Source organism: Lutra lutra, chromosome 4 (assembly GCF_902655055.1).
Source record: "Lutra lutra chromosome 4, mLutLut1.2, whole genome shotgun sequence".
Taxonomy (NCBI): domain Eukaryota; kingdom Metazoa; phylum Chordata; class Mammalia; order Carnivora; family Mustelidae; genus Lutra; species Lutra lutra.
In genome coordinates this window covers 46570706-46594131 of record NC_062281.1, presented here as the reverse complement: position 1 = coordinate 46594131, position 23426 = coordinate 46570706, and positions in this window count along the sequence as shown.

The window sequence follows — 23426 nt, the reverse complement described above, 5'->3', positions numbered from 1 at the left end:
AGATTCTGGTCTAAGTTTATACCTAGGTGAGTTACTGACCCAGCTAACACCCTATTCAGAGGCCTTAACACATATATCTCTTCTTTCCATGCCAAGCAGTATTTGTTGAAGATTTTTTCGGGAACTGGAAGTGACCATCGGAGTTCGAAAAAAGAAAAACATACCTAACTGAATACATGTTACATTTTTAATATGTAATAAGTATAAATAATTTATTAAATAAATACTTCTAAAATGTTTGGTTTTGAATCTTTTGAGATCTTGAGGTCCTCTAAAGGACCTTAAGTATCTGATTTACAATGGTACAAAAGCAAAGTGGAGGAACAAGAGAAAATCCAAATGCAGCCAATGTAGACTTAAAGTGAATTAAAGTGAATTTACCAAGCTTTATTTTTTTAACCTTCTGAATTAACTATGAGAACCCTCAAATTTGTGTTTCTTGGACTACAACTCTACCCAGTAGTGGATTCATGGAATATTTTATGTGGATCCTTTTCAGAGACCCATTATTTGAAAGTTGATCTCTTTCAATAAACTTCTCAGTGGAATTCTCTCTTCTATAATACTTGGCAGTACACAAATTATTTTCATTTTAGTTACTTTATCTGATTCTCACTTTTAGTGACTGAGAGTGTTATGTGGAGCAATACTATTATTCTTATTTTACACAAGAGGAAAATAACTATTCTTGGAGTAAATAGGGTACATTAAATGCTCAGTTATTTGTATTTGTATTCATCCAGTGAGCTTTTATTAATACTTACTATGTCAAGCACTCTGCTAGACATTGGAAACCAAAAGACATGGTGGCTGCCTTCTTGAAGCTTAGACTTATGGGGATATGGTTACATGCATACAGATGACTGTACATACGGATATAATAGAAGAATGCATAAGTTAATATGCCTGCATAAGCCTCCTTGTTTTTCCGCTGTGAGAGTTGAAGCTTAAGTTTTCTAGCTTTACTTAGATAACAAGCACAGAGAGAACCTTCTTCCATGGAGGGCCCTTCAGGTTATAATGTGAAATGGTCATGAGAGTGAAAGACCAATTAATTGATGCAAGCAGTTGATAACTCCTGGAAAACTAATTTTAAGAAATGTCCTGGTTGCCACCATATTAGCGGCAGAATCTTTGTATGAAAAATATGGTATGTGATCTTGGAAGCAAATACTGGTGAATAAACTTTGAAAGGGAAGTGAGAAAGTATTGACTATGGGATGACTTGAAGAAGCACTCCGACCCTTTCTGGTACTGATACTAACAATGTCTAGACTCTGGGTACAGCTCTGAGACAAAAAGTCTAGGAAAAACCCTCACATGAATTAAACAAGCCAATGAAAAGAAAACTAACGTTTATATGCTTTTTGTTAATTATGACTAATCTCCTTCCTGAAACCCACTTCTTAACCCCCTGATGGGTGCAAAGGCACACACATGCACACACGCTAGTATAAATTCTTCAATAGTTCCACCACAACTTTTTTTTATGAGTTTCATTTTAAAATATTACATGGATTTTAAAAAAAGATGCACATGAGAAGGCCATCTCTTTTCCATTTCATTTCTCTAAAGCTATGATGACTTTAGAATTTCCATGTGGCAATGTTTAGGTGTGGTGATTTCAGGGTGGGAGGGTGAGAAAAGAGTGGGTGTTTTTCTTGTAGCTGTGTACAAATAGCAAGCACACTTTTTACTTTTTATGTTCATGTGGAGTGGCTTTTAAGGGAACTAGTGTAGATTATGGAGATCTAAAGCTCCCTTTTAAATCACCTCTTAGTACTGTCACTACCCTGAGGTAATCAGTATTAAATGCCATATGCTTATACAAACATCCAAATACACATATATGGGTTTGTTATTGTTTTTATTTGGTTTCACAGAAAAGACGCTATATTCTGTATATCACTCTAAATTTCACTACTAATTCAAGGACATCCCTCTTATGTTAACATCAGCATCTAACTCATACTTTCCTAACAGTCTAATATCTTTTATTAACCACAATTATAGATGTTTAGATTATTTCTATTTTTTTTTACTGTGACAAATAATGCTGTGACAAACACCTCTATCCATTTATCTTAGATACATGTGTTTGTAATTACAATAGGAGAGAGTCCCCAATAGTAACATTATTAATGAAGCAGTGTATTTAAATTTTTAACACACATTTCCAAATTATTTTCCCCAATTTGTAGCAACTCATAGTCAAATGAATAGAGTCTGAGGATGACTTAGACTCATTAGTAATGAGCGTTATTGCCTTTTAAATTTTATGCTAATCTAATGGGTAAAAATAGGTTATTATTTCCCTTAATTTGCATTCACTATTATTAAAATTTACCTTCTGTTTTTCTAAGGGATAAAAATTCCTCTCTTGGAAAAAAAAATCCTCTCTTGTACATGTGCATGCTCACTATATATACAGAAATTTTTTAATAGGAGAAATATATAATTCCATAGACAATATTTTTCCTCGGGACTATTATTGGTCTAAGGTCCCAGACTATCACTTCAAAAAAAACTCTTTTCAGACTATATTCAGCCATTTCTAGATTAAATTCTACTTTATAGTGCCAGTAAAGAATTGTATGTTTTATATAGATTTGAGGAAATGAGAAATTCTTTTTACTACTGTTCCCAAATTCTTTGGTTCCTTAATTAAAGTAAGAAGGATCTTCTAAAATGCATGGGAATCCTTTCATGTCTAGGATTTTTGAACTACAAATGATTTTAATAGTAAGAGATTTTTCCATAAGATTGGGGTTTCTAAAGTCAGCATTGCTCACAGAGCATTTTTATGACTTGCTTTATAGTCCTCGTTACCCAACATTAAGGTGAATGGGTTCGTGATCCGGTATTGTCATAAAAGTAGAAGTAATTTATTTGCAAAAATATTCTCCAGGGTAATTAAACTGCATTTCCCATTTCATGTTACTGAATTACCTCATCTCCATTCATATTCAGGCTACTGCAGTTCCAATTCACTATGCAGATTGGAATACTCAGAACTTCCCAGGTTTAACGAATGCACTTAGCTTCCATTCAGAAAAGAAAATTCCCAGAAATCTTTTAGTGTGGATCCAATTGCAGGGGAATATAGTGCATCACTTTCTCTGCGCTCTACCCCTCATAGAAGTGTCTTTATTTATTTATTTTTTTTTTAATTTAGAAGTGTCTTTAATAAATGAATTAAACCTTCTTGCAGGGAGTTCATGGTTTTACCCACTTATATTCTCTGAAGGACACCTCATCAGCATCATCTTGCTATTTGATGTGCTGTCCCCAAGTATTGCAGGATTTTGTGTAGATTTAGTCATGGAGAATTCTGTACTTTGGGTTAGCTAGGCGACAATGGGAAAGAACTCTATTTCATTCTGGGTGCCGCAGTTTTAGAAAAAGAAGTGATCTGAAGTAGCTCATATAGGGGACAGTAGAACGTTTTGGAAACCATGGTATGTGGCAAATTGTGGAATGAAATAGCAAAGTTTGGCTGGGAGAAGTCATCTGTAAGTATTTGCAAGGCTGACATAAGGAAGAAGGGACAGACTTTATCAGAAGGCACCAGAGGTGACTTTTAGTGCAGTTTCAACAGACTTCTCTTTCGATTGGAGCTCTCCCCCAAAGATGGGCACTGGTATGTGGGTGGCACAATTCCCCCACAATAATACTCACTCGCTTGTTCAGAAATATTTACTGACCTCAGTATATGATTCAAGAGGCTGCAGTGGTGGGGCAGACAGTGTATGTCTTCACGAGGGTTGCAGTGTAGCAGGAAAGAATGTGGAGGTGGAAACTGAGTGGCAGGCTGTGAGGAGGGTTGTCGAGGGGATATATGCACTGGGGAGAATTTTACTCTATAACTTCTGTCATCCTTCCCAACTCTCTCATTCGTTAATACTGTGCTTCTGCTTGGCCTGTTGTTTTTGTTGTTAGTACTGTACATCTTCAAAATAGATACCAAGTGGGAGTACAGGCTATGGCCTTGAGCAAAAATGATTTTTCTTAGTGATTAACTGGACTACTTAGGATAATTCTGAAGTCCATGGCCTCATTAAACCCATTATTTAACCTCTTGAGCTACAAATACTGGTAAATACCATTCAAATATTTTCATTTTCATTAACAGTCTTTTTACCTTTTCAGACACAGAATCCTTTGATTTATGAAGAGAAAGGGACCTAAAACATAGAAGACAGATTTTATCAAGTTTTTTTTCCCACCTAGATATCTAAAGTTATCAGGCTTTGGCAATTGATAACTTACATCAGTTCTAAACTTCGTATTTTTTCACATTTTAATATCTCTGCTAGTATTCCACAATTGGCAAGTTGAGACATGATAATCAGGTATCTTAAACCAATGGTATTTTAAAATCGATGAAATTTAATTTCCATGACACAATTTTAGTGGGCACCTATTTACATGAAGGATAGAATTTAAATCCCTCAGCCTAGAATACAAACATCTATACAATATACTCTGAGTCTTATTTCTAACACCATTCCCATAATATCTAAACTCTCCAGCCACAAAAATCTACATAGTTGGAGCATATCTTTACTCATGTTATTCTCTTTTTGAGGGGGAAATCTTTTCCCTTCTTCAGTATTTCCCTGTTGGAGTGCTGCCCATCAGCAGCTCCCCACAGCTATACATCTTGCTGGGCTGTTCTGTCCTGGTCTCTCCCCAAGACATAATACTTCTGTCTGTAAAGTAACTTTGAGTAGCTTACTGTTCTCTATCTTCTCTGCTTGGCCTCTCAACTGGATTAAGCAGTTATTTATAAAGTGGTTTTAAAGGCCCAGATAAAAGGAACTATATTCAGAAACTACATTTGGCTACTAATAGGCAGGAAATTTATCACATCTTGATTTTAATCTGAATTAATACCTGACTAGACGAAAGCTATTATATGTTAATATCTTTGAATTTATAATTGTACTTCTTCCCCCAATGGACCTTTGTAACATTTAAGAGTATGCAAGATGGAAAGTTCTCAATACATGCAATGAATTAAAAAGTTAGCCTTTAAAAAATGTCCTAGGAAATTGAAAATGGATAACTAGTTAATCAATGAAATGAGTATGTACTGTTCAAGAATTTCGCAGTCATTAACAACATCTGATATCTGACTTTTTTCTAGAATAAATTTCTTTCCAGCACACTTGTTCTATTATGTTTTGTGCCCTATCTGTATTGAATCTTTTTTAGTTCTTCAGGACCCTTTTTTTCTAGGGTATTTGCGTATGTGCTTCACTTCCTTTGCACCCTTCCCTTTCTTCTCCTTTTCTTCTATCTCCTTCCTTTCTCCCTCTCCTTTTTTCTCTCCTTCCACTCCCCCTTACCTTTGCCTCCCCCTCTCATTGCATCTCTTAGAATCTTCAGCATAATTTGAATAGATCTGGTGACAGCAGATACTTCTGCCTTGTTCCTTAGGAGGAAAGTGTTCAGTATTCCTCCATTAAGTATGAGATTAGTTACAGATTTTTTTTCACAGATATCTTTTATCAGTTAAAGTAAGTTCATTTTTATTCCTGCTATGATGAGTTTTTGCAATCATGAACTGGTATTAGGCAAAGAAGATGTGGGGTATGTGTGTGTGTTGGAATATTAGTCAGTCATAAAAAAAAATACCTTGCCATGCAACAACGTGGATGGACCTAGAGGGCATTACGCTAAGTGAAATAAGTCAGACAGAGGAAGACAAATACCATTTGATTTCACTTACATGTGGAATCTAAGAAAAAGCAAACAAAAAAATTAGAAACAGACCCATAATATAAAGGAAAAAACTGGTGGTTATCAGAGGGGAGTGGGAGGTGCCAGCTTCATGTTATGGAATGAACAAGTCATGGGGGTGAAAGGTATAGCATAGGGAATATGGTCAATGGTATGGTAATAGCATTGTGAGGTGACAGATGGTAGCTACATTTGTTATGAACATAGCATGATGTATATAGAGTTATCAAATCACCGTATTGTGTGAAACTAATGTAATATTGTGTGTCAACTATACTGCAATAAAGAAGTCATGAGTTGGTTTTGGATTTTGGCAAATACTTTTTTGTCAATTGAGATGACCCACATAGACACACAAACCACACATGTGGTTCTTAGTCCTTTGTTCATTAATATGATATTTATGTTAATTGATTTTTTGGATGTTAAACCAACTGTACATTTTTTTTTTTTTAAAGAGCACATGCATGAGAGAGAACGAGAGAGAGTGAGAGTGTAGGAGTAGGGGGAGAGGAAGAACCAGACTCCCAGCTGAGTAAGGAGCCTGATGCAGGGCTCTATCCCAGGACCCTGGGATCATGACCTGAACTAAAGGCAGATGCTTAACTGATGAGCCATCCAGGCACCCCACCAACCTTATATTCTTAGGATCAAATCAAGTTGGTCATATTGTATAATTGTTTAATATGTTGTTTAATTCAGTTTGCTAATTTTTTAAAAAATATTTTCTTTATTTATTTGACAGAGAGAGACACAGAGAGAGAGGGAACACAAGCAGGGGAGGGGGAGAAGGAGAGGGAGAAGCAGGCTTCCAGCCCAGTAGAGAGCCTGAAAGCAGGGCTCGATCCCAGGACCCTGGGATCATGACCCCAGGTGAAGGCAGACGCCTAGTGACTGAGCCACCCAGGTGCCCCTCAGTTTGCTAATATTTTATTAAGTTTTAAAACCTTATTATTTTATATTTTTGTGAATGTTTTTGCATTTATATTCACGAACAATATATTGTATGATGTCTTTATTTGTCTTAGGTATCAGAGTCCTTCTAGTCCTATAAGATGAGTTGGGAAGTGTTTTCTCCTCTGTTCTGGAAGAATCTGTAAAGGATTGGTATTATTTTTTATTTAAATATTTTCTAGAATTCATCTATAAAGCCCCTTCTGAGATTGAGATTTTCTTTTGGGAACACTTTTTCATTATGGATTCAACTTCATTACTTATTATAGAACTATTCAGATTTTCTGCTTTTCCTTGATAGTCCTTTTTGTAATTTGTATCTTTCTAGGAATTTGTCTATTTCACCTACATTTTTTAATTTGTTGGTAGAAAATTGTTCATAATATCCTATTATAATGCTTTTAATTTAGGTAGGAATGCTAGGAATGACCAGTTTTATTTATTTTTGGTAATTTGGATCTTCTTCCTTATTCTCCAGATTAGTATAGATAAGGGCTCACCAATTTAGTTGATACTTTCAAAGGACCAACTTTGGAATTCATTGATATTTCTCTATTGGTTTTCATTTTATAGTTTAAATTAATCTTTATTATTTGTTTCTAATTTAATCTTTATTATTTTCTTTCTGCTTGCTTAATTTGCCTTTTCTGGTTATTATGGTAGAAGTTTAATTTGAGATTTTTTTCTAATTAGATATTGGTGCTTAAAGCTATAAATAGGACATGTGGGTGGCTCAGTTGGTTAAGCTTCTGCCTTTGGGTCAGGTCATGACCTCAGGGTCCTGGGATTGAGCCCCACAAGGTGGGGGAGGTCCCTGCTCAGCAGGGAGCCTGTTTCTCCCTCTCCCTCTGCTTGCAGTACCTCCTGCTTGTATTCTCTCTCTCCCTGTGTCAAATAAATAAAAATCTTAAAAATTAAAGCTACAAATATCCCTCTAAACACTGCTTTAGCTGCATCCCAGAGGTTTTGATATGTTGTACTTTTGTTTTCATTTAGTTCAAAATATTTTAAAATTACATTTGTGATTTTTTATCCCATGCATTACTTAGAGTGCATTGTTTAATTTATAAATATTTTCAGTTTTATTTTGTTTTTGATATCTAATTTAATTCTATGGACATAGAATATATATTGTGTAAATTCAGTCTTTTGACAATTATTGAGACTTACTTTATGTCCATTAGATAATCTATCCTAAATATTCCATATGCATTGAAAAAAACCATGTATTCCACAGTTGATGGATGGTCTGCTTTAACATTGTAAGTTTGTAAGTTAACAAGTAGTTTGGTCAAGTGGTAGATACTGTTGTTCATATCATCTGTATATTGGTTGAATGTCTATATAGATGTTCTTTCAATTACTGAAACTGGGTTATTAACATATTCAACTATTTGTGTTCAGTTATCTCTTTTTAACTTTGTCAATTTTTGCTTCATGTATTTGGACAATCTCTTCTTATGTGTATTCCTTTATGATTTTATATATTCCTGATATATTGATTTTATCATTATAAAACTTCCTTCCTTGTCTCTTGTAATATTATTTTTTTTTCAAAGACTTTATTTATTTATTTGACAGACAGAGATCACAAGTAGGCAGAGAGACAGATAGAGAGAGAGGGGGGAAGCAGGCTCCCCGCAGAGCACAGAGCCCCTTGTGGGGCTCAATCCCGGGACACTGGGACCCTGACCTGAGCCGAAGGCAGAGGCTTTAACCCACTGAGCCACCCAGGTGCCCCAATATTTCTTATTTTAAAGTCAATTTGAGGGCGCCTGGGTGGCTCAGTGGGTTAAAGCCTCTGTCTTCGGCTCAGGTCATGATCTCAGGGTCCTGGGATCGAGTCCCGCATCGGGCTCTCTGCTCAGCAGGGGCCTGCTTCCCTTTCTCTCTCTCTGCCTGCTTCTCTGCCTACTTGTGATCTCTGTCTGTCAAATAAATAAATAAAATCTTTAAAAAAAAATAAAGTCAATTTGAGGGGCGCCTGGGTGGCTCAGTGGGTTAAAGCCTCTGCCTTTAGCTCAGGTCATGATCTGGGGCCCTGAGATTGAGCCCGGCATTGGGATCTCTCCTCAGTGGGGAGCCCGCTCCCTCCCCTCTCTATGCCTGCCTCTCTGCCTACTTGTGATCTCTGTCTGTGAAATAAATAAATAAAATCTTTTAAAAAAAAGTCAATTTGATGTTAATATATTACTCCACTCTTATGGTTACTTTTGCACATTATACGTGTTTTTGCCCATTATACGTGTTTTCTATCCTTTTACTTTCAACTTATCTGTAGTTTTTGAATATCAGGTATTGTTCTTTTGGACAGCATATCGTTGGGTTTTGCTTTTTTGGCCAGTTTGACAATTTTTTTTCCCCAGTGTATAGTGAGATTAAAAAAAAAGATCAACTTCTTTTTACTGTTATTTCATTATTTATTAAATGATAACATATTCCTTATGAGGAACTGGAGGATAATAGGAAAAGCACAGCCTTTGCAGTTAGGAAGACTCGCTTAAAATCCTGATTTTGCTACTGTTTAATTTTGTGACCTTGGTTAAGACTAGTTTTAAGATATGTAAAAATGGTGATATCTATCTCATGGTATTGTGAGATTAAAAAAGAAACCACAGATAAAGAGTCTGAAAGGATGCTGACCAGATCAAGTAGTTAGTAATTAATGCAGTTATAATAAGCATCTATTAAGGTTAACATATTAATGTGTTCAATTAGAGTCAAGATTCTTATCTTAAGATGCATTAATCCTGATCCATTATAATTGACTGGGGAGACAATTCCCATGTCCTTTATGATAGCAAAATTCTATGGCAATTTTATTGGTGCATGATTGTTAGATGGTGATTGTTAATTTCCACTCATGGGCCACAATTCATTAACTAGAGGTGCTGTTTTGAATGGTCTTTTGATTTCTGCATTGCAGACAATGCCAGCATGAAGTAAACCATGAAGGTGAGGGCAACTGATCATGATAAGAGCTCTTCATGTTTTTTTGAGGTACTTAGTGATTATTAAAGTTGAGTGCAGTCTCAGTTACTCTGAGGATATCCCCTTCCAGTTAGCCATGACACAAAAATCAAGAAATCTCCTGGGGAGAAAAGTTTTCATGTAAGAGGAAAAAAGAAGTATTTTAAAGCCCCTACAAAAATGAGAGTTAAAAAAAGATAATCAGTAATGAAATAAAACAAAAGCAAACAAAAAGAATCTACCTTACACAAAACAAATTTTATTCTAGCACCTTGCTAGTCTATCTACTGGAAAAGATCATTAAGAATGTTCTCTAATAGCAGGGAAAATTTGAAAATTGAATTCTGTTTTGTTTCTTGGAATAATAGAGCTTTGGTATAGTAAGGGCTAAATCAGACTGAGAGATTTTACATTATGGTCTTAATTTCCTCAAAGAAAATGCTGTTAAAAATTTTCCACCCCAAAACATCATGTATGTGCCCAGGGAGAGCAATGATGAGCAGTAAACAAATATCTTGATAGATAGATGGAAAGAAATTAGAATATACTTAGAGATACTGTACCCAGCACTATGGTTTTTGGTCATGAAAATGCAAATTAACTAAATCACCAATAATCATAATGTTAATGATGAGCATTGTTTAAAAATTATTTGAAAATGAGTAGACAGAGCTTTATCTATAAATAGGCACTAAGTATGTATATGTGTGTATGTATGCAAACATATGTAGTTAGAGTCATTTTTCTCTTTATGAAATATATTTGTGCTAATGAGTTGATTTAAAATGATTTTCCATGAAGCAAATCCTATTTTCTAATCTGTCCCATTTATATTATTGGAAATGTTTTTCCATGGAAAATAGTGAAACTGAAAAGCAAATACTGGCCTATAATTTGTTAATAAAGGTGTTTTTCAACAATCATTATGTGCCCTCCTCTGTGTAGAAGCTGGGATGCAATGCTAAGTCATAAGATCTCTATTTTCAAGGGGTTTATTCTTTAGTTAGAGACACAGAAAAGTAAACAAGGAATTCCAACACAATATAATGTGTGTTATGAACAGATAATGCTAAGTACTATGGGAGAGTATAGAGTGTACCAAATTCAGTCAGTTGGGGCAGAGAAGGGTTCCTGGAGGAGATGTGTATAAGCACATGAAAGAAATTACTAAATAAAAGTAGAATTGAAGGTAAATATGGGGGCCTAGTGATGGTGGTGGATGCAAGGAGATGGTGGTGTTGGTGATGGCAGAGGGTGTCCTAGGCAGAAGGAACAATATGTATGAAGGCTCAGAGGCAAGAGAGAGCAGAACAGTGATTATTGTCTAAAAGTTTACTGTTTTTCTAGGCAGTCCCCCCACCTTTTTCTTCTGCTCTCCTTGGTATTTCTGGATTGCTGGATTCTTTAGCCCTTTAAATGTCCTATACTATCCACCTGCCATCTTGCCTTTATTAAAGAGTTACTTTAGAAGGCCAAATGGATAGAAAATTTAGGAATTTTAAAGTGAGAAAAATATTAAAAGTCAAAACTCTCCAGAAAAGGGATCTTGGTAGGTAGATATTCTATATCATGGGCCATTGAAGATGAAATTCAGGAAACAAAAGAGGGGTTGGACTAATTGGTATTTAAGGTACCCTCTAACTCTAAAATTCTATGATATTCTGAAACTAGCAGCTTGGAAAATCTTCCCCACTGAAGGGGATTGTGACGTTGGAGCACCACAACTTGAATGTCCATTCCATGATCTTTCCATATGGAATTTTCTTTTTTTTTTTTTTAAGACCTATTTACCTTTATTTTATCTTATAATTTGAATTTTCAAGCATAAATGATAATTTATCCACATAGTCCCTATAGGAGTAAGTGGGGGAAGAGGGTGGTGAGGGAGACAGAGAAGAGCATTCTTCATAAACATAGAATGAATATATTTAAGTAGTGTTTAAGAACTCAAGACAGGGTTCTGTTATCAGCATGTTTACATTATGTTCAGCTTGCTGAGATCACTGTGACTAGTTACAAAAACATTCCTAATATTTAGCCCAAATAAATTTTGTATATACTAGATAATCCTCAGGACAAAAGAAGGCATTGGGCTTTATGTAAAATAAATGTGTGTGTTAGTTTAAAACAAAAATTATTTTGAGTTCAAACTTTTGGATCTCAACTAATGAAATAAAAAGTTTTGCTTACATACACGTAATTCCATTAATGTATTTGTTAGTATCCAAGAGGTCATAATTATCCCTTGAGAAACATTGTCATTTTAGTAACACATTGGAGCTAGAAGGATCTTTAATAAGGAGTAACGGCCCTGAAACGAATACTGGAAATTCTGGATTGTGTAATTCTAAATGCTTCTACTATGGAGATAGGTCGATTACATGTGACTCAAAAACAAATATATTATATGATGGGCATCTCAATAAAGTGTTACATGGAAAAAAGCAGTAACTAAAGTACAGATCCTGAAAAGGTTAACTAGTTCATCACTTGACCCCTGTGAACTTGAACTAGGTCTGTACTGCCATGGGGGATGATAGGAAAAGTAGTTAGCATAATTAGAATGTGCTAGTGCAAATTTGTTATTCAGCTGTGGAGTTACCGCCAAAAGATTAATTTACCATGTCATCACCTACACTTATTTTCAGCTAGCCACTTTGGGGGCTCCAGTAATACGACAAATTTAGCATTTTCATTAGCATTAGTGGGTGTGAAGTGTAAATAGTGAAGAATTATTTCCTTTTGCAGTTATCAGAAATTGTAAAATGAGAGCCCTTGCAAAACAACGGAAATAGGTTTCTTTTTATTTGCTGAGCAATACTGGAAGAGTTTTGTTTGTTAATAGTTAGAACACTAGATTTTTCAATATTACTTTATACCCAAACTGTGAACTTTTATTATTATTAGTAATGTTTTTTTATGTAGGCAAAGATCAAGTGACCAGAAATCCTAGCCTGGTTAGGAATTTTGTTGGTTGTTAAGTGTGTCCTAATAATATAAAATTTAGGATTCAGTGAGAGAGGATTGACATGTGATGAAAATTAGAATGAACAAGATTTATGTACCTATTTAATCTATACACACATATGAAGTATGTATGTTTATGTATACAAATATATATATCCATATAGAATCTACACATACATGTATACCCACAAGTATACATGCATATATATGAGTGTGAATTGTTAAAATGCAAACTGAAGCATTAACAATTTTTAAAGATTTTTTTTTTTTAATTTATTTGACAGAGACACAGTGAGAGAGGGAACACAAGCAGAGGGAGCAGCAGAGGGAGAGGGAGAAGCAAGCTTCCTGCGGAGCAGGGAGCCCGATGTGGGGCTCCATCCCAGGATGCTGGGATCATGACCCAAGCCGAAGGCAGATGCTTAACCATTGAGACACCCAGGCGCCCCATCATTAACAATTTTTAGAGCTGGTCAGACCCTCTAAAGGTCCTGGGGTTGGAATAAACTTTCGATTTTTCAAGTTCCCTCTCTGTCTTGGGTCTTTCCTACAGCCTATTCCTGGAATTTGTCAATTTCTCCCAGATCAGCAATGGGTTATGCAATATGATAAATATCTTGTTCCATGCCTGGGCTCAGAACAGACTGGCATCCCATACTAGGTGGTAGGAGCAGACTGCAATATCTTGGCTTTCATTCCTGAAGTAAATGTGGCTGGAACAGCACCTTCAAAGGCAGAGTTAGAGATGGCCTTTCTCATTCTTTTTTTTTTTTTTTTTAAGATTTTATTTATTTATTTGACAGAGATCACAAGTAGCCAGAGAGGCAGGCAGAGAGAGACGGAGAAGCAGCCTCCTTACTGAGCAGAGATTCCCTATGCGGGGCTTGATCCCAGGACCCTAGATCATGACCTGAGCCGAAGGCAGAGGCTTTAACCCACTGAGCCACCCAGGCGCCCCAGCCTTTCTCATTCTTAACTAAGAATTTATTGTACTTCCTCCCTAGATTTTCAGGGTACCACATGCCCAGGGAGATCGTCCTCATTGCAACAAGGCTCCCTGCAGGCTAGAATAATCCATTCTGTGTGGGAGTGAGTACCTTGAGTCCCCTGAGTGCCATGTACTTGCTGCTGGAGGGCAGGGTATTTGATAATGTTCCCCTCTTCTCTGCTTCCTGCCCAGTTAGAGAAATGCCATTGTCCTGCCATATCCCATAGCACACCAACCATGCCTGAATACTTTCCTTGGCCTTTTCCTGGAACTTAGCCGTTTTATCAATAAGCATTGCAGGAGTATATATTCTCTCATCATGAATGTTTCCTGAACTGGAGCTGTCCCACTAGCTGGGGTTGATATTACTGTGCTTTTGCTTTCCTTTGTATTAGTGGTTGGATGGCATGGGCCATTTTGACCATTTCACTGCCCATCACAGCATCCCCTTCTATGATCTCACTTTCCTAGGAATTCCATCTTTTAGCAACCCATTCAGGTCTTATCACAAGCACTCAGACCTTAATTCAAGGTAGTTCGTACTCTCCTAGCTTTGCAAAATGACACAGTAAGGTCTCCAACCTATTTTCCTGCTCTCCCACCTGTCTGCCACCCCTGAAATAGACAGATTTGGGAGAGCTGACATTGATGAGAATTCTCGCCCTTTGCTGGCTTCTGCCAGTTTTCTCAGGATCCTGTCTGCAGGCTTTGGAGTGATTGGGGGTGTCCCAGTAGGTCTCATCCTAATTACCAGAAACCATAGAAGAGGAAAAATAAATTTCCTTCCACACTTTATGGTGAGTCTTTGGCTGAGACTTCCTTTTCTCTAGGGTACCTCATAAATGGATAAGCTTATCTAGGTTAAAAGTTCTCTATTGTGGCAACTGTAATTGAAGATTTTCTTTGGTAAATTTAACTTGCTCACTTGGCCTTAAAATTTTATTCATCCTAGGCCTCACACCAAATAAAGTCCAGCTGAAATTGGACCCATTCCAATTTCTAAGTTGGACCCAGTCTGACTCAAGGCCCAGTCCAGTTTCCCAGTCAGACCTAGTCCATCTTTGGATCCAATCTGATTTCCAAGTTGGACCCATTCTATCTCTGGACCCAGTCTGATTTCTAAGTTGGCCCAGTCTGACTCCAGCCAGTTTCCAGACTCCGTTTGGAAAAAGAAGTGCTCAATGTCTGATGTTAATAATGCAAAAGCTGTGGAGCTAGGATCTGAATGGGACTTACCCATGACCTTCAGAGGCAGTGAGAAAACAGCGAGCTCAAGGGGCTCGACAGGTACCTACATCTGGTTGCTTGATGTTCCTGGGGACCTTCGAGAGTCTTCTTTGGTTCCCTCCTCTGATACCAGAACTGTTAAAAGATAAACTGAAGTATGTTAAAAATTTCAAGAATGTATTTGAACAGAAATTTACTTGAGTCAGGCAGCATTCAATCTCACAGAAAGGAGCTCTGAGTTGCTGTTCAAAGTGAGACTTATAGGGAGAAGGAAGCAGGAACCAGGAAGTTATACTACATAAAAAAAGCAGGTTGGTTATTGTAAGATTACTCTCCTTTAGAGGATGGCAAAAGTCTATCAGGCAGATTAGCTAACTAATGCTGACTGGGCAATTCCTGAGTGATTTGTTTAAGATTACATTATGATCAAGTTAAGTCTTGGTTTGGCGACATGGGCTTAACATAAGGATTCCATTGTGGGCCAGTTGTCTTGTTTCTAACAGTATACATATGTAACTTCACATATATATAAAACTTTCACCTGAAGTTTTCTTCCTGTTAATTTCTCACTTTTGCAGTGAAAATACTATTTTCTTGTTGTTGTTATTACTTTAGTCTTACATGTTAAAATAATTTTGTTTCTCCTTGTGAAGTTCTGTCATAAAAGAAAGGCATACTTTTAGACTTTTATTTAATTTCCCATTTCCATTGCTGTGAATTTTACTTCAAGAGCCCTTATTAGATGAATTCCTTGATAGCAGTCTGAATTACCTTTATTCCAAATAATAACATGAATTCGAATTTAGATTAGATGAATCTTATTGCCTACTCTTTTAGGGGCCCATCCATCAAATTAGAGACAAAATCAACTCTTTGACTTAGCTCTAAAAGTTAACTTTAAAATTTGATGAAGTAAAAATTTGAAACCTGTACTTTCATATATCTTTAAATTTGGAATTCTAAGTCATTCTTATTTAACACAAACTCCTAAACTTGAGCACGCTATGCCAGTGGCATATAATCAGGTCTCTGAAGAATAAAGGTTCATATAATAATACTAATAGGAGTAATACTTGTGTAAAGAGAAAAGGGTAAAAACAGAAGTATAATTTCAGTGTTTCCTAGAGTGATAGAACATTGTGATTTTTCATCAACTCTCCAACCCATGTTCCCCAAACCACAAGTTTATTTTTTGTCAACTATAATTGAAAATGTTTTTTCCAAGGTGAAAAAAATTTAAGTCTGATCTATGAATACTAATTCATAGTGATTCTCAAATTAATGGTATGGTCTTGAGCGGTCATTTCATCCCTCTGTCTCAGTTCTCTTGCTTATAAATTGAAGAAGTAAGAATGGTCCATTCTTTATGTGTTGGTACAGACTAATACTTTTTAAATTTATAGGAGTTGATGGTTCTTGAACCGTAACTGAATCCTTCCAGGGGATAGAAAATCTATTGTGTAGTTAAAACACCTCTTTTTTCTATTTTGACCTTTTTCTATCCTTATTCCAGCATTTAATGACCTTCACTTAAAATAAAACTTTTCTTACAAGTAGAATTTAGATCTTTTTCCTTCTGTTCCTGCTCCGCTGGAGAAAAGAAATGCATAGACTTGAAAATCAGAGTGTCTCACATCATTGCTAGAAAAGATTAAATGGTTTAAAGTGTCATTAATACTTGGTGATACTTCACTATCATGGCACAGTTAGGGCAAAGAGCGTCCATGTAAATAAAGTAAGCAATTGCTGAGAAAAAGTACATTTAATGAAACAGTATCTTCAAGTTTTAATCATGATTGTTTATATATCTTCCAATCTACAAATTGTAATTGTCAATTCTCCCTATCATCATTAATGCAAATTAACAAGTGAGTTTCTCCAACCTGTGATTTCTTATTAATGGAAAAAAGTTGAGATTACATTGCTTACTGGGAAATAGGCAGAATACTGCAACCATAGGAACCTAGAATAATAGAGAATACAGTACTGTTATTCAAAAAGTTCAAAACAAACCAGTTCACTTGGAGCAGTAATTAGGGTAATGGAAAAACAGTTCCCTATAACAAGATGCAGTAGCTTCTTTATGCCAATAGGGTATTAATAGTGCCCTGGAAGAAATAGCAATAAAATGCTCAGTATTTTATATCCTTTCTTGCTGAGAAAACTGAGTCTGAGGCAGACAAAGCAATTTTCCCCAGCCTACTCGGAAGCTGAATCGACTACCCGATACACCTGGAACAGGAAGTTTTATCTTCTTAATATTTTGTTCTTTTTTGTTTTTTGTCACTATAGAGAATTTAAAAGATTATTAGCTAACTGCATGGAAGAGATGGGTTATTATTTCCAAATCGTATATTCTGAGCACCTGGGTGGCTCAGTTGGTTGTCGGCCTTTAGCTCAGGTATGATCTCAGGGTCTTGGGATAAAGCCCCACACAGGCTCCCTGCTCAGCAGTGAATCTGCTTCTCCCTCTGCCTGCTGCTTACCCTGCTTGTATGCTCTCTCTCTGTCTCAAATAAGTAAATAAAATCCTTTAAAAAATTAAAAGTAGGGCTCCACTTACTTGTACTAGTTTTTAAAAATAGAGTAATTCATATGTGACATTCAAAGAGATTTGGAGATAAAATAAATTTATATTGCTGAACATGTCTACATTGTACTTACTGGTTTGATCTCTGTGGAGACAGCATGGTGAAGAGGGAAAAGCCTGGTTTGGGTTCAGAAACTTGGGTTCTAAACTTCAATCCAGCATTTATCACCTTTGTGGATTTGGAAAAATTATTCTACTTCTCTTATGCTTTTTTCCTTATTTGTAATATTTCTATTCCTCCACAATTTTCTTAATAACTCAACCTAATTAATCATTTTATCCTGAGACAATTACAGTTAACCAATGTGAGAAATTGACAGTGGAAATTTACTCAAGAACCGTATTGCTTTGGCTTTTAAAATCAAGTAACTGTTAGTTGATTTTTTTCATCAAATTGGCTGCTTTTTCCACTTTTAATCAAAATGACAAATAGGCACTTTGGTTATTGAGTAGACTTAGGCGTTAGGAATATTGCTTCTGTAACCTGGGGTTGCATCTACAAATTAGTTTCCTAAATAGAAATTATCAACTAAGAGTTTGTTTATGGAATTAAATTGTTCATCACACAAAATGAATTCAAACACAGAGTCCCATATCTTCTAGATAAAAATATTCTACTCAGTATTTCTGCTCTTGGAGAACGTGTGGTAAATATACTGTTTCAAATAGATATTCTTTATATTTGTCACAAAATCCCTTTTATTAGTCTATCAAGATGAAACCTGAGATTGATTTAAAGAATAATTATATAACTATGAACTTTCAAAAACTGTAAACATTATTTATGTAGCACAGTGCTCTTTTTACTAACTGTTGTGTTTGAGGAGGTAACTGTATGTTTGGAACATAAAAATATTTTACACTGCTAGGCATAGAATATTTATTTAAAAGATGCACTTGGTTGACTGGTTGGTTTGATTTCATGGAATTGCATATAGGTTAATATACACTGTGTTAAATGTATTCCTTTGTGTATGAAAAAATGTGCATACTTTTTTGTTGTTAGTAAGATTATATTATGAATGAAAATGTTACAGTATTGTCATAATGTATGAGCAGACTAACAAAATATAGTCACTTGGCATACAAATGTTATTCTTTCTTTCCTTTTTTTTTTAAAGTTTATGTAAGTAATCTCTACTCCCAGTGTGGGGCTTGAACCCATGACCCTGAGATCAAGAGTTGCACACTCTTCCAACTGAGCCAGTCAGGCCCCCCTTTATATGTGTTCTTTCCATTAAAACTAATGTGTGTCTTTGGCAGCAAGAACAAATCCAGCTGCTTTTGATAAATCTAATGAAAATTCACATTCTTTTGATCTTGTAAATTACCTCCATGAGTAGCTAGAAGATGTAAATGTGCAAATGAATAGTTATGCCCAAACTAGTTGACAAGCCTCTAATGTTAAACTCATTGTTATCTATCACATATTAAGTCACTGATTGTATTTTATCTTCTGCCAGTTTTTGTTCAATATGAATCATCAAATTCATCAAAAACATAAACCTGATTATTTTTTCCTGTTGTATATAGAGTTTTTTTGGTAAGAATTTTAGATACCTGGCAGCTATAGAGGTTGCTTTGTTAGAACTTTTTTCTTAAAACCATCAAAATTCTGCTTTATTGTGGCTTCAATATTAAAAGTTTATTTTGCTTTAAATCACAATTTTATTCACAAGCTCTAAAAAGTCATCTATTTTACTGCTGCTCATAGATGATATAAATATTTATTTAGGTCAGTGACTTCATTGGAAAGACAGGAATAAAAATGTGAGTCAAATGACTGTTCAAAATATTAAAATTTTATATTTACTCCTCATTTTTGTTTCAAAATGGAAAATGTTTTCCTAGTAATATAAATCATGGTAAAAATTATGAAATGGAAAAATTTGAGGTTCTCCTGTAATCTCACCTTATAAAGCTATTTACTATTAATGTTTTAATAGTAAATTATCCTTTGAAGTTATACATATATATTTACATATAATCATAACTATACATAATATGTATATAAGGATGCATGTGCTTGTTTAACTTAAAGGTATTTTGTGGACTCCTTTCCAAGTTAATACAGAAGTGATTGTTTTGAGAAGTTATTTAGTATTATTTCCATGATGAACATTCCATTTTTTCTTTACTATTGTAACACTTCAATAAATATCTTTGTACTTACACCTTTGTTCTATTATTTCTTTGACTATTTTCTCATATATTGCTGAATCAAATAGTATGTAATTCTAAAAGGTAATGAGATGGCTCTCCTGAAAGAAGTTTTCAAACTATGTATCTATCAAAAATATTTCTGGGGCGACTGGGTGGCTCAGTCGTTAAGCTTCTGCTTTCAGCTCCGGTCGTGATCCCGGGGTTCTGGGATTGAGTCCCACATCGGGCTCCCTGCTTGGCGGGAAGCTTGCTTCTCCCTCTCCCACTCTCCCTGCTTGTGTTCCCTCTCTCGCTGTCTCTCTCTCTGTCAAATAAATAAAATGTATTAAAAAAATATTTCTGTGTCTATTGTCTTACACCATGCATCTTAAAACTTTAAAACTGCCAATCTAGTAGGTTAAAAGACAATATGGTCTTATTATTTTTATATGAATTTTTGAAATTAACGAATTTTTCATATTTCTTTTCTTTTTTTTAACTGAGATTTAATTGACATGTAACATTGTATATGTTTAAGGTATAAAATGTGTTGATTTGGTACATTTGTATATTGCAATATGATTTGCCACCATGGTATTAGCTAACAGCTCTGTCACAGAACATAATTATCATTTCTTTTCTGTGGTGAGAAACATTTAAAATCAAGTCTCAGGCTCTTTGAATTATATATAGTCAGAGTACACTTGTCTCTAGTCACCCTACAGTGCATTAGAACTCCAGAACTTCTTCATCTTTTAGCTGTAAGTTTGCACTTTTTAGCAACATCTCCCTGACTTCCCTGTCCCCCAGTCCCTGGTAATCATCATTGCACTGTTTTTATGAGTTTGGCTTTTTCAGATACTACATATAAGTAATATTATTCAGTATTTGTCTGTCTGGCTAATTACATTTAGCATGATGCCCCAAGTTCCATCCATGTCTCAAATGGCTGGATTTCCTCTTTCTTATAACTGAATAATATTCTATTGTGTGTGTGTGTGTGTGTGTGTGTGTGTGAGAGAGAGAGAGAGAGAGAGAGAGAGAGAGAGAAAGCAGTCACTATCCATTCATCTGTTGATGGACGCATAGGTTGTTTGTTTCCATGTCTTGGCTATTGTGAATAATGCTGCAATAAACATGGGAGTACAGATATCCCTTCTAACAGGTTTGATGTGATAATCCTATTGTGTTTTTGATTTGCATTTCCATGATGATTAGTAATGTTGAACATATCTTCAGGTATCTATTGGCTATTTATATGTCCTTGGAAAAATATCTATTCAAGTTTTTTGCCCATTTTTCATCAGTTTTTATTTTTGTTGTTGTTGTTATTTAGTTGGATATTAACCCTTTATTGGATATATGGTTTGCAAATATATTCTCCCATTCTGTAAGTTACTTTTTCATCATGTTGTTGTTATTGTGTTGTTTTCTTTGCATAAACATTTTCTTTTATTTCCTTTCTTTTTAAATTGAGGTAAAATTAATATTACTTTCATATGTGTAACATAATGACTCAATATTTGTATATATTATGAAATGATCACAATAAGTCTAGTTAATATCTGTCACCATACATAGTTACACATTTTTTTCTTGTGATGAGAACTTTTAAGATTTATTCTCTTAACAACCTTCAGATAAACAATACATTATTATTAACTATAGTTATCATGCTCTGCATTACATTTCTCTTACTTATTTTATACCTGGAGGTTTATACCTTTTGACCCTCTTTTCTCATTTTGCCTACCCCTCCCATCTCTTACCTTTGGCAACCACCAATCTATTCTGTATTAATATAACATAATACAAAGGTACATAATATTAGAATCTTATATACCAGGGATATTGCTTGTTGATTATGTACATTGTGATATATTTCTGCTATCTTTTAACTTTGTTCATAATGTTTTTGACTTAAAAGCTTTTAAATTAATATATGGTTATATAAATTTATAGTTTTGGATTTCTTATACTTAGTAATATCTCATCTTTTTTCTTAAATATTAAAATAATATATTCCTCTGTTTGACTATAATAATTTTATGTTAAAAAGAACTTAAATGTTGATACATCTGTTTTTTGTCTGAGGCAGAGACTCATATTTTTCCAAGTGTTTACCCAGGTGTGCAAAATTATTTATTATATTTATTCATCTTTTTTCCAGCTGATTTGAAATGCTACATTTATAATATGAAAGTTTTCATATATTTATGGATTTAGATCTTATTTAGTCTTTTTCATTTCTGTGTTTATTCCTATGCCAATGATATGTTGTCTTAATAAATTTTGCCCAGTAGAACAGATCCTCCTTATTTTTCTCTCTTGAAAATTTCTTATTTTCATGGTAACTGGGTGGCTCAGTCTGTTAAGAATCTGACTCTTGATTTCAGCTCAAGTCATGATCTCAGGGTTGTGAGACTGAGATCCACATCGGGCTCCCTGCTGGTCATGGAGTCTGCTTAAGATTCTTTCTCTCCCTCTCTCTCTGCCCCTACTGCCCTTCTCCTGCTCCCCCCCCAAAATTCTTATCCTCATAAATTTACCCTTTTTCATGAGATTTAACCATAGTTTTGGTATATTCCATACCATTACTACATTTCATTTCTATTAGTTCTTTAGGAATTTAATTAAAAGTACATTGAAATTATAGATTGTATTGGAGAAAACTGAAACCTTTACAGTACTGAGTTCTCCCATCTGAGAATCTGGCATCATCCACTTTATTTAGAAAGTCTTTATTAAATTCTATTTATAAAGTCTTTTTATGTGTATCAGTAAAGCTTTATAGTTTTCTTCACAGGGGTTTTACATGGTTCTTTTTAGGTTTATTTCTATGAATAATATAGTTTATATTTCAATTGGATTGTGACCACAATGATTGCATTCAAACATCTAAACAATTATTACTAATGCTTAGGATTTACTGATTTTGTGTATTAATATTGTATTTTAGTCATTAAATGTTGTTACTTATGCCTTTTCTTGGCTAGAAAATTGTATCATTTGCAAATCATGATAATTTGCTTCCTTGCTTATCTACGTGTACCTATCTTTTTCTTGTTTCATTGTATTGACTAGAAACTTCAGAGCAATGTCAAATAATGGAAATGACAGCAAATATCCTTATTTATCTCTGACTTTAGTAGAAGTGCTTTTAATTTTTTCACTGTTAAGTACAATGATGCTTATTTTTTTTCCTGTTAGACTGAATCACATTAAAGGAAGTTTTACTCATAATAGAGGAATGGATAAGTTACAAGTAATCCTTTTTTAAAAATCATTTTTAGAAACATGTGGTTTTAATCTCTGGATCTGTCAACATAATGAACTTAGAATTGAAATTCTGAAGTTCAGTTATCTTTGTTTCTCTGGAATAAAATCAACTTGGTGATGTTGCAATATGCTTTTGTTTTAATGGTGGATTTGATTTGCTAATATCTTAATTAGGATTTTTTCTCTGTTATATTCCCAAATGTGATTTCTTTGTAGTTATTGAGTATGTGGGCAGCTGTGAGCTCACAGGTGGGCATACAAAGTCAATTAGTTTTTTATTAAAGTTATACTAGCTTTGTAAAATCAAGTGAAAAAAACCCTCTATTTTCTATACAACTTAAAGATTTAGTCTGTTCTTTGAATTTGTCTAGGATATCACCTTGGTCTGGTGATATAATGTTCTCACCTTTATAATTCATTATATCAAAACTGCAATTTGTTATTTAAGTCTCCTGGTTTGTTATTTTATGCCTACTTGGCCTATCGACTTCTGAGAAAGTCTTCAGTTTCCAAATATGGATGTGATCTTCTTTCATGTATTCATGATAGTTTTCTTTATAAATT